Source organism: Mustela nivalis (assembly GCF_964662115.1).
Source record: "Mustela nivalis genome assembly, chromosome: 14".
Taxonomy (NCBI): domain Eukaryota; kingdom Metazoa; phylum Chordata; class Mammalia; order Carnivora; family Mustelidae; genus Mustela; species Mustela nivalis.
In genome coordinates, this window is record NC_139033.1 from 80301451 (window position 1) to 80317449 (window position 15999).

Sequence of the window (15999 nt, forward strand, 5' to 3'; positions counted from 1 at the left end):
TTTATGGATATTAAATTCTAGATTTGATTGTCTTTAAATGCTTGTTTACCTAAGCTAAACAATTTGAGGTAAACTTCAGAGAAGTTGCACAATAGCTTCTTTAGTCGATCTTATTATTTTGTGGGGATATTAGCAGACCCCACAGCACATGATTAAACAACTGGAAAATGGGATTGGTTCCCCTACAATTGTATAACTTAACTAACACCTTATGTGTGGCTGGGATTATGAAATCGCCTAAAAACCACCATACCACACTCCATAGGATTAACTATGGATTTGTGGAGATAATGGATGACCCCACTTTCTTTATGAGTGGATTGGATGATTCGTGGGGGGCTCCCCTTATCTCTTGACAAGTTTTCTCACTTGCCAGTGATCCTCTGTAATCAGGATATTGTTAAGGCTGGACCACTCAAAGGTCTTCTTATTGGTTTCATCCCTTAGTCATATTTATCCTAGAAGTCACCTCTGTTGAGGTGCGATTGCAAACAGATGCTTTAGCTAAGCATAGAACAGTCCTAATAAAAGGAGCGTCAAAGCTTACTATGGAACAGCCCTCCTATAAAAGAGCCTCAAAGCTCACTATGGGACAGTCCTTGACTGTAATGATGTCACATCAGGTCCAGATTTGTCTTAGAAGCCAAAGACCACCAATGGATGATGGAGGCCAACTTATTAAATACTGGGCTACATTAACAGATATGCCAGAAATAAAACTTGTCAAACTTTAAACCTAGTTACCTGTATGCCTGAACCTGACCTGTACTTCTTTCTCTATAGAGCAAAAAAGGTTATTGATCTTGCTTACTCTATTTGTCCAGATTTAAGATGCCCCTGTTAAAAATACGAATGACAGTTGGTTTTCTGATGACAGTAGTTTTCATAGAAAAAAAAAAATAAAGATAAGCTAGGTATGCCATAGTGCTCACTAGCACATTTCAATTGCCAAAGCCTAAGAATTAACATTTATACTGACTCCAAATATGCTTTCCTGGTACTACATGCCCATGGAGCTATTTGGAAGGAAAGGGGATTGCTATCAAGCCATAACTCCCCAATCCAATATGGGCATAAGTTCCAAAACCCTCCTTATCGCTATACTAAGGATGGCATATATCAAATCTGAGATACGTATCTGTGGCTTACACCCACGATTGGACAGCTCAGTCAGAAGGCAGTTTTATGCTGGGAACAAAAGAATCATACGAGTGGTACTTGGGCAAATAACCCACGATATCTGGGATGGCTATCATTAGAAATGTGTTCCCAAATAATAGTACTCCAGGCTACTGAATGGTTTGCTACTGATTGGGCAAGGCGACCTGGCATCAGATGACCAGCTCCAAACGGAACCCACTGGATATGTGGAACCAACCTGTGGCCCTGGCTTCCTCCAGGGTGGATAGGTCACTGTACTTTAGGATTTGCCTGTATTCATGGGCGCATTACTAAAACCATTACAACTCCAGCTAATCTCTCCAATTTAAAACAAAGATGGAAGCGATCTGTTTTTAAATGGTATGATTACTTAGCATTCATTTTTGTTCCATCTGTGGGACTAGAGGATGTCATGTGGCATGTAGAAGCCCTTAATAAATATACTACAAAGGCACTCAATGATTCACTGAATAGCATCTCCCAGCTTAATACCGAAGTGTCACAGATATGCAAGGCAGTCCTACAAAATAGGATGGCCTTAGAAGTCCTGACAGCAGCCCAGGGTGGCACACATGCAATATCAAGACAGAATGTTGTGTGTACATCCCAGACTATCGCAAAAATGTCACAGGAATAATAAAGGATAAGAACACCCAGATTAAGGCCCTACAAGATCCCTCTCTCTCTCTCAGTAAATGGTTAAGTTCCTAATTTGAAGGAGGACTATGGCCAAATCTCCTTTTCGGGCTTCTTATTCTTATCGCCTTATTAATCTTAATATGTTGCTTTGTTCCATGTTTCTCTACTTGGTGCCGAGACTCCATTGCTACAATGACTACACCACGGCAGACGATCCTTGTCACACGCGAGGACGCCTCTTCACTGTCAGCGCTGGATTCAGCTGCCTCCACCTTTCATAACTCTCTTATACGTTCCTACCCTGACCAATATTGACCCGAGCAGGTAGGGACAGCTCTACGCCCCTATTCAGCATGAAGAAGTTACAGAAGATGAGACCTTCCACCTTCAACCACCTTAAAGATTTAAGGGTCAAAATTGTTCAGGGGGGAATGATGAGGGAGCAGGAGGCTGGCTGAGGACAAAGCAAAAGCTGGCGCCTTGCACCCCCTCTTCACCCGCTCCCCTCCATATGTGTAGCATTCCTCAGGCACCCCTGACCACCATAAAACGATAAATAGTTAACTTGCATGGATCGCAATCCTGCAGAACAGGAATCTCCCTTGCTCTACAAGATGTCCTAGAGACCTAAACAGGGAGGTTACCTTATCAATAGCACAAATTTCCAGAGGCAAATAACTCTTGGTTCCTGAAGCCCTAATGTCCCCCTCCCACCATAAACTGGAGGAGACTGGGGTAGAAAGGAATGTAAATGATAGCCAGATCATAATGCCCCACCAAGAATCTCCCAATTATCTTGATGTTAATGCCTGACCTAAAGAGGACATTGATCAGGCCATAAGGGCAAAGACTCCCCCCGGCACCTTGTAGGCCCTCCCTAACATGTGAGAACTCTGTTGAAACCTTCAACAGAAGGTTCATCCCTTCACCACCTCCCCCCCAACCATGGGGTATATAACATGCCCACCTTCACAACCTGGGGCAGCAGCTCTTCCTGCCCACGGGTCCTGTCCCTGTGCTTTAATAAACCACCATTTTGCACCAATGACGTCTTAAGAATTCTTTCTTTAGTCATCGGCTCCGAACCTCCTCACCCCACCGAACCTGACTTAGGTTCTGGGACTTCATCATCTACACAGCAATAGGAAAGCAGAGATGACAGCTGTTTGATTAATTTGATTATTATAAGAGGTATACAGAAAACTTTCTGGACAGAAGCTACCTGAAAACATAGTGACCAGTATGTTGCTCAGTGACCTTGTCTATGTGTGTCTAAACTGAGAATATTACTGGGGCTTAAAATCTTGGCAGGAGGGATTAAGATTAATGCTCTTTGAGTGTTCATCATATGGAAGACACTGTGCTAAACACTTCATAAATATACCTTCCCTTCCTTAGCCATGTACACATGGAAACTTAATGAATTAATCCACTACATGATATTAAGAGATATAGGGTACAGAAAGCTGAGTGGAAGTGCCTAACATTGCCATTGGATCCCCTAGAACAGTGGCTCCCAAAATGGGATTCTGATTCGAATCAGGTGGGAGATCATTTAAAAATATTCCCAACCTATCCCCACCTCCCACACTCCATCAGAGATGGAGTCAAAATCCCTGGGAACATCTCCTGGGAATCTGTTTGTTTGTTTTTAAAGCTCCCCATGTGGTTGTGAGGCTGAAGACTTCACTCCTAGAGGGAAAGCATATGGGTGGATACAATTTTTATTTATTTTATTATTATGTTATGTTAGTCACCATACCACACATCATTTGTCTTTGATGTAGTGTTCCATGATTCATTGTTTGTGTATAACACCCAGTATTCCATGTAATACATGCCCTCCTTAATACCCATCACCAGGCTAACCCATCCCTCCACCCCTCTGAAACCTTCAGTTTATTTCCCAGAGTCCAGAGTCTCTCATAGTTTGTCTCCCCTCTGATTTCCCCCACCTTCATTTTTCCCTTCCTTCTCCTAACTTCCCCCATGCTATTCCTTATAGTTCCACAAATAAGTGAGACCACATGATAATTGACTTTCTCTGCTTGACCTATTTCATTTAGCATAATCTCCAGTTCCAACCATGTTGATGTAAAAGTCAGATATTTATCCTTTCTGATGGCTGAGTAGTATCTCATTGTGTATATGAACCACATCTTCATTATCCATTCATCTATCGAAGGGCATCTCAGCTTTTTCCACAGTTTGGCTGTTGTGGACATTGCAGCTATGAATATTGGTGAAGTGGCCCTTCTTTTCACTACATCTCTATTTTGGGGTTAAATACCCTGTAGTGCAATTGCTGGATAATAGGGTAGCTCTATTTTTAACATCGTGAGGAGCCTTCCTAATGTTTTCCAGACTGGATGTACCAGCTTGTATTGCCACCAACAGTGGAAGAGGGTTCACGTTACTCCACAACCTCTCCAACATTTGTTGTTTCTTGCTTTGTTGATTTTTGCCATTCTAACTGGTGTAAAGTGGTATCTCAGTGTGGATTTGACTTGAATTTCCCTAATGGCTAATGATGATGAACACTTTTTCATGTGTATGTTAGCCATTTGTATGTCTTCTTTGGAGAAGTGTCTGTTCATGTCTTCTGCCCATTTTTTTTTACTTGATAATATGTTTTTTGAGTGTTGAGTTTGATGAGTTCTTTATAGATCATGGATATAGATCTTTAAATATCTTGGATCTTTGTCCATAGTGGCATTTAAAAATATCTTTTCCCATTCTGTGAGTTGCTTCATTGTATTTTGACTATTTCCTTTGCTGTGCAGAAGCTTTTGATCTTGAAGAAGTTCCAGCAGTTCATTTTTGCTTTTGTTTCTCTTGCCTTTGGAGATGGATCTTGAAAGAAGTTGCTGTGGCCGATGTCAAAGAGGTTACTGCCTATGTTATTCTCTAGGATTTGGATGGATTCCTGTCCCACATTAAGGTCTTTCATCCATTTTGAGTTTATCTTTGTGTATGGTGTAAGCAAATGGTTGAGTTTCATTCTTCTGTATGGAGCTATCTAATTCTCCCAGCACAATTTATTGAAGAAACTGTCTTTTCTCCAATGGATATTTTTTTCTGCTTTATCCAACATAAGTTGACCATAGAGTTGAGGGTCCATATCTGGGTTCTCTATTCTGTTTCATTGGTCTATGGTGTCTGTTTTTGTGCCAGTACCATGCTGTCTTGGTGATCACAACTCTGTAATATAGCTTGAAATCAGACAATGTGATGCCCCAGCTTCGTTTTTCTTTTTCAACATCTCCTTGGTTATTCAGGGTCTTTTCTGGCTCTATACAAATTTTAGCCTATCACTTTTCTGGTTCTTTCACCTCTTCTCTTTGTTTATGAAGGTCTGGAATGGTATTCCAGAACCAATCTTAATTTCCCAATTGAAGAGTTCTGTGAATATATCTATGTAGTTGGATGGATTTGGGTTTGAGTCCTTGTTAAGTATCTATAACTCTGAAAGTGAAATTAACCAGTGTACTTAATGTAAATACAGATTTATCTCCCATCTGCTCTTCTTAGCTATCTTCATTCTGGTTTCCAGTTTTCTAAGAATCTCAGCACTTACTCATTCCAAATGGCAGGTGCAGAGAGGACTAGAAATATTGAATAGTGCACACTGCGATTGTTATGCCCTCCTTGACTTATGGCATTGCTGTTGTAGGTGAGTCCTATACAACTACCTGGAGGCATGTCCACTTAGCAGTGGTGCTATTCTTGGACCAGACCCTGTACTATATTCAGTGATACCCCACACTGTTTACCAAGAGCAGCTCTTTTAATTAATGTTAAGCTATTTTTCCCATCAGGGATGCCACAATGTCATGCAAGCTGAGTTCCCTTAGCACACCCATCAGGCACACACTCACTGCCCAGTCAGCAGTTCCCTAACTTCCCTGAGCCCCTGATGATGAGCTCAGGCCAACAGCCCTGCTTCCCCATTCATTTTGAGCTCTTGACTAGTCTGCTGTGTCAAGTTCCCATAACTTTTGTTCTGAAGGCCAGGGACTAGGCCTGATTCCTTCTCTCTCAAAAGACCCTCAGGCTCTTGTCAATTGGTTCATCCCCTTCCCAGAACTCTTTATACTCACAGCCCAGGGAGCTTTCTCAACTGCACACACATGGTCCTGTTACACTCTCACAATGGGACAATGGGTGCTTACAGACTATATGTTTTAAAACATAGTGACCATTAACCAACCATATTATTTTATCATGTTGTGGCTGCAGTGATCTCAGGCTGCTGGTATTATATTCTGTGTAACTCTCTCCTTTCGCATGTGGGCAGAACATAATGACTCACTTCTGATGATGGAATATGGTAAGACTTATGGAATATCACTTCTGAGGTTAGGTTACAATGACCTGGTGGCTTTTATCTTGGCATCTCACCCTTTATCTCACTCACTTGGCTGGAAATAAGGTAGCTGCCATGTTGTGAATAGCTGTGGGAAGAGACTTCTATGTGAAGTAAGTGATTATTTCAGTCAACAGTCTGCCAACAATGACATGACTTAACTTGAAACTGGGTCCTCTTCCAGTTGAACCTTGACAGGACCACAGTTTCAGCCAACACTTTGAATGCAGCCTGTGAGAGACCTTGAACCAGGGTTACCCAGCTAGGCTGTGCCTAGATTCCTGACTTACAGACTCTGTAAGATGATAAATATGTTTTAATCTACTCTGTTTTGGGGTAATTTTTTAATGTAGCAATAGATATTATGCTATCACTGTAGATCTAAGGAGTGTTTGGAGAGGCAGTTGGCAGCTTATTTTTACACTTCCCCTACCTACCCAGGTTAAAGTCTGCATATCACAGTTTGCTCTCTATGTTAATAAGCACCCCATTAGAGCTATGTAATTGTACACAAGGCATTTAATCTTCTTGGCCCTCCATTCTTCATCTATAAAATGGATGAATTATTATATAATAATACCACCTTCACAGATTCAGCACATTGGAGATGCCAAAAAAGTAGATGATTCTCATTCTTTCTTCCTTCTTCTTAGTATAAGTTATGATTATGATAAATTCTCCAGAGAATTATTATACAACCAACACATATTTCTTAATTATTTAAGAGACTGGGTACTGAATGATTTATAGCATTTATTAGATTAAATTATATGAAATTGACATTTTTGTAGGTCAAAGGTATTCACTGTTGTCTCCCTAGTATCTGTACAATGCCTTGCTCATGGAAGGAAAGTTATTGACTGAATTCTTTGTATTAGATTGTAAAAACTAGCTGTCTACTGGAAAACTCCTGGGTATTCTTCAAGACACAGTCAAATTTTGTAACACCTGTGAAGCTTCCTTATCTGTGCAACTGTTCTCTCTTCTAGTTTATGATACGCTCCATCCACTGATCACATTGTTGCTATATTTATCAGCCTCCTTCATTGTCTTCATTCAATATTTTAAGACATTACCTATTAGCTTCCTTTAGGACAGATGACAAGTCTTGTTGTCATATCCTCTTGCCTTTCCCCTCATCTTCCTAGTGTAGTTGGATGATATTTTCTGGTTATATTCATATTCAGTGTTTGTATTATAACAAAAGAGTTGAATATTCACTGCTGAACCACAATGTATGCTAGTATTATTGCTTCTTTCTTTTTATCATGTTTTATTTTCCAGGACTTAATAAATCTCTTTTTTAAACAATGAATGCTGGAACACTAAAAAGAAATGAAAAAAAATGTTGCTTTGGAGTCTCCCATTCTACATTCAAATGTTCCCATGGTCTTCAATGGTTCAATGGTTCTAGTGTGGGTACAATCCGTCTCTAGTGCTCTGTTTTCAGGTTGAAGGATGGATGCTCTCCTGGGACTTCCTTCACTTACACCTGTGTAATTCCTTTTCTGGCTGGAGCTCTTCATTCTTAAACCTCATTATTCTCCTTCTACAGTGTACACCTTTGTTTTGGTGGAGCATATCCTCCAGTATGAGAAAGCATGCATGAAGAGTAATTTTTAGTTTTTACTTTTCATATCTGAAAATATCTTTATTGTTTTCTCACACTTGGCCTATATAGTTGTATAGAAAATTCTAGGTTAAAAATAATTTTCTTTCAGAAATATAAGGCATTGCTCTGCTTTCCTCTATAATTCATGGTTATTGTTGAGAAGTTCAATCTCCTTTTGATTCTTATGCTTTATATACGAACTTTTCTTCTCCTTTAATACATTGTACAGTTTACTTGAATCCTTTCTTATAAGGGACTCATCTCTCATAATGAGAAACTTTAATTATTTCTTATTTGTTTGACAACTTCCTCCTCTTTGTTTCCTCTCTTCTCCATGAAGCTGCCGTAAAATTTCTTACATGTATGTAAGAACATACTGGGTTGATCTTGAGTTTTGTTTTCTCATCTCCTTGAAGGGAAGACTTCATCCTGACTTCAGATTTGAGGAAGACCCTTACTGTAGTCCCACAATTATCAATAAAACATAACACCACATATGCTCACCAAGAAAACTGTTTTTATACTCTTGTCAGAAAATAAGACATGAGTGAGGGGACCCACACTGGTTTGTGTGGGGCTCCCTTGCTTATGCACAGTTACTGCCAAGCTCTGGGCTCAGACTCACCATGGGCAGTAAATATCATGCTTGATATTTTTTCCACCATATGAGTAGGCTGGCAAGATCTTGACTTCAGAGTTGAGAGACCAGAACATGGCTGGAGGTAAGGAGTTACCCAGTGATCTTTCCAGAGAGGCCTGGCAAATATGTATGATGAGATGCAGAACTGTGATGCCCGTTTGAGAAAAGGAAGGAAACAATTTCCTTCGGCTTCATACATTTCTCACTGGCAAAAATATTTTCCCCACTTAACCTGAGCAAAGTCATCTTGATTCTTTATATCACTTCTGTATGAATAAACCATGAATAATGTATTAAACACTGGGTTTTTGTGGATTAGCAAGGATTTGCATACAGATCATTTCCTGAAGATGCTGCATCTTGAAGATAACATAAATATGTGGTACTCTTTAAATATATGTAATGATTTATCTTCAGTTACCTTGAAACAAGTGATACACTCTGAGTTAAGAAACTAGATAAACCTTTCCTCATTCATTCATGGCAACAATCTATTTCTTAATAGAATAAGTTTCTTGATCATGCCAGAATAGGGAAAAAAGCTATGGTTACCTGGAAGGATTTAAAGGCTCTGATTATTATTATAAATATTTGGAATGAAATAAGCCTCATAAAATTAAAACAAAAATTGAAATGCTTTAAGGATGTGTATTGATGATAAATTAGCACTTCCTTATTATTTTCTTATTTTAACTACATTTTCCACAGACAACCAATATTTAAAATGGAACAGTAGATTGCTAAATTATTTAACTACTGTTAATATTTAAAAATCCATGGCATTTGAGAAGAGAAGTAACCCAGGAAACGTAAAACTATACAAGGTTATTTTTTTTAAATATTTGATTTATTTGTTTGAAAGAGAGTGCACAAGCTGGGGCAAGGGGCAAAGGAAAAGGGACAAGCAGCCTTCCCTCTGAGAGGGGAGCCTAATGCAGGGCTCGATCCCAGGACCCAGAGATGATGACCTGAACTGAAATTAGATACGTAACCAATTGAGTTACTGGGGTGCCCCATAAAATACTATATTATGTGAAATTTCAAACTCCCTTTCCCAGAATGAACATCTGGAAACTTACAGGTGAAGGTTTCCACCTTCCTTTTGTGATTGTTTAGGTGCATATGATTTAATCATCATTTCCTTTATCACTCTTTCCATGAATTTTTTTTCTTTAATTTGATACAGTTCAAACTACTATAGTGATGTGTGGAAAGGACAGCGAGTTAGAGTGACATGAAGAAGAAAGAGGAAAAACAGCAACTTTCTAGATACGAGGAAAGGTAGATGAATAGAATAGCTTTTCATTGACATTTCATTGTCCTCAGATTATGTGTCTCTCCAATTGGTAAAAGAGGAAGAGCTTAGATATGATGCTTTTCATAGTCTGTACAAGATCTACAGATTTGGTGCCATTCGATAGCATAGGTATTTGATACAATTGCTGATTTGTGAACTTTATGATCTTAGGGGAGTTTTAATTCAAGTTTTCATTTTCATTCTAAAATCACAAAATTTTGGTGCAAGAAGGTACTGTGGTCATCACTGAATCCCACCCTCCTTTTACTAACAGGCCACCTAGGTGTGGAGAGATGAAATTACTTGCTCAACATTATGCAACAAATCTGAGCAGAATCATGCCTAGTGCCCACCTCCTCCAACTTGCAGTCCAGGGTTTTTTCACTGTGCTCTGCTACCTCCTGAAGTCTTGGATTTCTGGCTGGGGAACGAGTGTAAACTTTGCTGAGGAAAGTAAATCTACATATTATAGGAATTTATTTCATGATGTTCCAACTAAAATAGGTGGGTGTATGTATCTATGATCTTTGAATTTGATGTCTGTTGTTACAACTTTCTTTTTTTTATTATACTAAAGTAAATTTTATTTCTATACTTGCAAATTTAATATAATTTTCACTAAACTCCATCAGTTTGTGTGTGAATATGAACACTTTCAAGTTGACAACAGAATTGATAAATACATGCGAATGCCAAAGTAGCTCAAAGAAAATTCACAATTCATAAAATGAGGATATTTACATTAGGAGATATCAAAACTTATAACAAAATACAATAATTGATTGTTGTATTGGTATAAGTATAGACTGAAGCAATAAATTAAGCTTTCTTTTGATATATTAAGTTGTTCTAAAACTTAAAATATATGGAGAGAGTCAATTATCATATGGTTTCACTTATTTGTGGAGCATAACAAATAACACGGAGGACAAGGGGAGTTAGAGAGGAGAAGGGAGTTGAGGGAAATTGGAAGGGGAGGTGAACCATGAGAGACTATGGACTCTGAAAAACAATCTGAGGGTTTTGAAGGGATGGAGGGTGGGAGGTTGGGGGAACCAGGTATTAGGGTATTGGAGAGGGCACAGATTGCATGGAGCACTGGGTGTGGTGCAAAAACAATGAATACTATTATGCTGAAAAGAAATAAAAAACTTAAAAAATATATAGAGAGAGAATTCCTTTCAAATAAAGTGAAATCAATAATAGGTAAAAGTAAAGGTAAGAGGCAGACAAGGAACAAGTGTGAGGGAGGCAGATGTTCTTAAGCCAGGCACTTTACTTGTCTCCTTACTTTGGCCAGTCACTGAATCTCATGTAGGGGCAGAACTCACTGTCATTTTACACATAACCCCAGTTGGGCATATGTGTGGGAAAGAAGTCAATCCCTAACTGAGGCATAGGTTGATATGCGCAGGAAGTGACTCTTCCAGGAAGATAAGCAGTGTGCCCTCAGCTGACTGCTAGAGCTAAAAGGTAATTTCATAACCCTTGCTCAATATCTGTATATAGTACTCTGACTATTCAAAAGTTTCCACAGACATGGGATGTTTATGGAAGACACCTCAGCCTCTGGCTTTTCGAGTACTTTTTCTTGTGTTCTTTGACCAAATTAACCCTTGTGTTATCTGTTCCAGTGGTTGATTACAATAGAGACAAATCAGTTGATTTTAGTCCTTCAGCGGTCTGATTTGTCTTAATGAATCATATTTGGTTAACATATTAGCAACTTTGAGGAAAAGCAAAGAATCCCAAAGAAAGAACAGAGAATATTCAGAAACACAAACAGCAAATTAAGTGATATTGGATGAGCTCTAGTCTTGTAAGTTTTTCTCATTATTATTTTTTGAGTTTTTTGTTTTATTGAAGTATAGTTGACACAAGGTTACTTTAGTTCCAGATATATAAATTAGTCATTTGACAACTCTATATGTTATGCTATTGATCACCAAAGGTGAGGACTATCTGTTACCATTTGGTGCTATTACAATGTTATTGACTACTTTTTTGAGATATAATTTACATATAACATTGTAAGTTTAAAGTGTACAATACACTACTGCGTATTTACCCCAAAGATACAAATGTAGTGAAAAGAAGGGCTATATGTACTCTACTTTTCATAGCAGCAATGTCCACAATAGCCAAACTGTGAAAAGAGCCAAGATGCCCTTCAACAGATGAATAGATAAAGAAGATGAGGTCCATGTATACAATGGAATATTACTTAGCCATCAGAAAGGATGATTACCCAACATCTGCATCAACAGAGATGGAACTGGAGATTATGCTGAGTGAAATAAGACAAGCAGAGAAAGTCAGTTATCATATGGTTTCACTTACTTGTAGAACATAAGGAATAACATGGAAGACATTAGGAGAAGGAAAGGAAAAGTGAAGGAGGGGGAAATCAGAGGGGAAGATAAACCCTGACAGGCTGTGGACTCCAAGAAGCAAACTGATGGTTTTAAGGAGAGGATGGGTGGAGGGATGAGTGAGCCTGGTGGTGGGTTATTAAGCAGGGCACATATTGCATGGAACACTGGATGTTACATGTAAACGATGAATCTTGGAAGACTATATAAAAAATGGTGTACTGCATGGTGACTAATATAACACAATAAAAAATAAAGTGTACAATATGTTGCTTTGATACATTTGTATATTGCAATATATTAAAGTAGTCCCACCTTATCCCTGAGGGATACACTCCAAAACCACCAGTGAATGTGTCTATTTTCAAGCTTTAAATAAAATATATCATAGAAACTCTGCAAGGGTATTTAAAACATAATCACCTTTACTTATTAAGATCATATAAGGCAGATCTTTTGGAACAAATATTATATTTGTATATCTGTTATATAGAGAGAGATTAGCTTATATCTATAGAAATTATCTTAAAGCCAAATGATAAACTATTGTTTTGTAAGTAACTCTTAATTCTTGATTGTGCACTGACAAGTTCATTCTGATTTGAGGTATATTGTCCCAAAAAATTGGATTCTACTTTACTAAGATCAAACATCTTTTTTAAGAAAGGTGATTTATGGGATAATGGGGAAGGTCTTCTACTTAAAATTATTTGTTCTGTATGATTTGAACTTGCTTCATTTCTGTTTTCCTGCCTTAATTGTTCTTCATGAAGCTTGATTTCTGCTAACAAACCAGTCTTTTAGCAAATAAGACCAGGATGCAAGGTAGACTACTGCTCATGTTAGTGAGGTGAACAACCTTTTTTTACCAATGGGCAGAAAGTTGAGCAGTAAGTCAGTAGGAACATTGGAAGGGAAAAAGCTAATTTCTAAATATGAAAGACAACGTCCCACGTGAAAAGCCAATTTTGGTAAGGCGTCAAAAAGGGGATGGTGGAAATAGTTGAGAGGTTGACTTTGAGCTAGGGAGGAATGAGTGATAAAATTGAGCACCTGAAGAATTTCCAGAAGAACAAAAGAGGCAGAGCCAAGAAATAAGCGTGCAGCAAAGGCAAAATTAGAAATGTTAGATTTTAAGTCTTGACAATGATAATGTAAATATCTATAAAAATCTGGAATTATCTTCTTTTTTTAAAGATTTTATTTATTTATTTGACAGACAGAGATCACAAGTAGGCAGAGAGGCAGGCAGAGAGAGAGGAGGAAGCAGGCTTCCTGCCGAGCAGAGAGCCCGATGTGGGACTCGATCCCAGGACCCTGAGATCATGACCTGAGCCGAAGGCAGCGGCTTAACCCACTGAGCCACCCAGGCGCCCCTGGAATTATCTTCTTGATGTTTTAATTATACTTTTTAAAATTTTGAGATTCACATGTACTTTTTTTTTAAATTTTTTATTTTTTATAAACATATATTTTTATCCCCAGGGGTACAGGTCTGTGAATCACCAGGTTTACACACCTCACAGCACTCACCAAAGCACTTTTAATCAATAATTTAGAGAGATCCTGCATACCCTTTACTGAGTTTTCTCCAATAGTAACATAAAGCAAAACTCTTCACATTGGGATATTGACATTGATACAGTCAAGATACTGAAAAATTCTGCCACCACAGGATCCCTCATGTGCCCTTCTATAGCCACACCCACTCCCATCTTACTCTCATCCCCTACCGAACCTCTGACAGCCACTAATCTATTTCATTACAATGATTTTGCCATTTTGAGAATGTTACCTATAATACATTTTGATTCTTTTGGGATTAACTATTTTCTATTTTTATTTTATTTTATTTCTTTACAGTGTTTCAGAATTCATTGTTTATGCACCAATCCAATTCATTGTTTATGCTCCATGCAATATATGCCCTCCATAATACTCATCACCAAGCTCACCTAACCGTCCACCCCCTTCCCCTCCAAAACCCTCAGTTTCTCAGAGTCCACAGTCTCTCATGGTTCATCTCCCCCTCTAATTTCCCCCAACTCCCTTCTCCTCTCCATCTTCCAATGTCCTCTGTGTTATTCCTTATGCTCCACAAGTAAGTGAAACCATATGATACTTAACTCTCTCCGCTTGACTTATTTCACTCAGCATAATCTCCTTCAGTCCCATCCGTGTTGGTACAAAAGTTGTATATTCATCCTTTCTGATGGAGGCATAATACTCCATAGTGTATATGAACTGTATCTTCTTTATCCATTCATCCGTTGAAGGGCATCTTGGTTCTTTCCACAGTTCGGTAACTACTATGAACATTGGGGTACATATGGCCCTTCTTTTCACTACATCTGTATCTTTGAGGTAAATACCCAGTAGTGTAATTTCAGAGTCATAGGGAAGCTCTACTTTTAATTTCTTAAGGATTCTCCACACTGTTCTCCAAAGTGGCTGCACCAACTTGCATTCCCACCAACAGTGTAAGAGGGTTTCCCTTTCTCCACATCCTCTCAAACACATGTTGTTTACTATCTTGTTAATTTTTGGCCATTCTAAGTGGTGTAAGGTGGTATCTCAATGTGGTTTTGATTTCAGTCTCCCTGATGGCTAATAATGATGAACATTTTTTCATGTGTTTGTTAGCCATTTGTATGTATTCTTTGGCGAAGTGTCTGTTCATGTCTTCTGTGCATTTTTTGACAAGATTATCTGTTTTGTGTGTGTTGAGTTTGAGGAGTTCTTTATAGATCCTGGATATCAGCCTTTTGTCTGCAGTGTCAATTGCAAATATGTTCTCCCATTCCGTGGGTTGCCTCTTTGTTTTGTTGACTTTTTCCTTTGCTGTGCAGAAGCTTTTGATCTTGAAGAAGTTCCAGCAGTTCATTTTTGCTTTTGTTTCTCTTGCCTTTTGGAGATGGGCCTTGAAAGATGTTGCTGTGGCCAATGTCAAAGAAGTTACTGCATATGTTCTCCTCTAGGATTTGGATGGATTCCTGTCCCACATTAAGGTCTTTCATCCATTTTGAGTTTATCTTTGTGTATGGTGTAAGCAAATGGTTGAGTTTCATTCTTCTGTATGGAGCTATCTAATTCTCCCAGCACAGTTTATCGAAGAAACTGTCTTTTCTCCAATGGATATTTTTTTTTGCTTTATCCAACATAAGTTGACCATAGAGTTGAGGGTCCATATCTAGGTTCTCTATTCTGTTTCATTGGTCTATGTGTCTGTTTTTGTGCCAGTACCATGCTGTCTTGGTGATCACAGATTTGTAGTAAAGCTTGAAATCAGACATCATGATGCCGCAGTTTTGTGTTTCTTTTTCAACATTTCCTTAGCAATTTGGGGTCCCTTCTGGTTCCATACAAATTTTAGGATTGTTTGTTCCAACTTTTTGAAAAATGCCAGTGGAATTTTGATTGGGATGTCATTGAAAGTATAGATTGCTCTGGGCAGTATAGACATTTTAACAATGTTTATTCTTCCAATCCATGAGCAAGGAATGGTCTTCCATCTTTTTGTGTCTTCTTCAATTTCTTTAATGAGTGTTCTGTAGTTCCTCGAGTACAGATCCTTTACCTCTTTGTTTAGGTATTCCCAGGTGTCTTATGGTTCTTGGCGCTATAGTCAATGGAATTGATTCTCTAATTTACCTTTCTATATTTTCATTGTTAATGTGTAAAAAAGAAACTGATTTCTGTATGTTGGTTTTGTATCCTGCCACATTACTGAATTGCTGTATAAGTTCTGGTAGTTTGGGGTGGAGTCTTTTGGGTTTTCCATATAAAGTGTCATGTCATATGAGAACAAAGAAAGTTTGATTTCCTCTTTGTCAATTTGAATACATATTATTTCTTTTTGTTGTCTGTTTGCTGTTGCTAGGACCTCTAGTACTATGCTGAACAACAGGGATG

The 15999-nt window shown here is 38.4% G+C and overlaps 1 long non-coding RNA gene across 1 annotated transcript; it reads left to right on the plus strand.

Moving 5' to 3' along the window:
* Nucleotides 1–430: 430 nt before the first annotated feature.
* Nucleotides 431–962, plus strand: LOC309847413. Its single transcript, XR_014302438.1, has 2 exons — nt 431–535; nt 574–962. It is a non-coding gene; the product is annotated as an uncharacterized lncRNA (long non-coding RNA).
* Nucleotides 963–15999: the final 15037 nt, after the last annotated feature.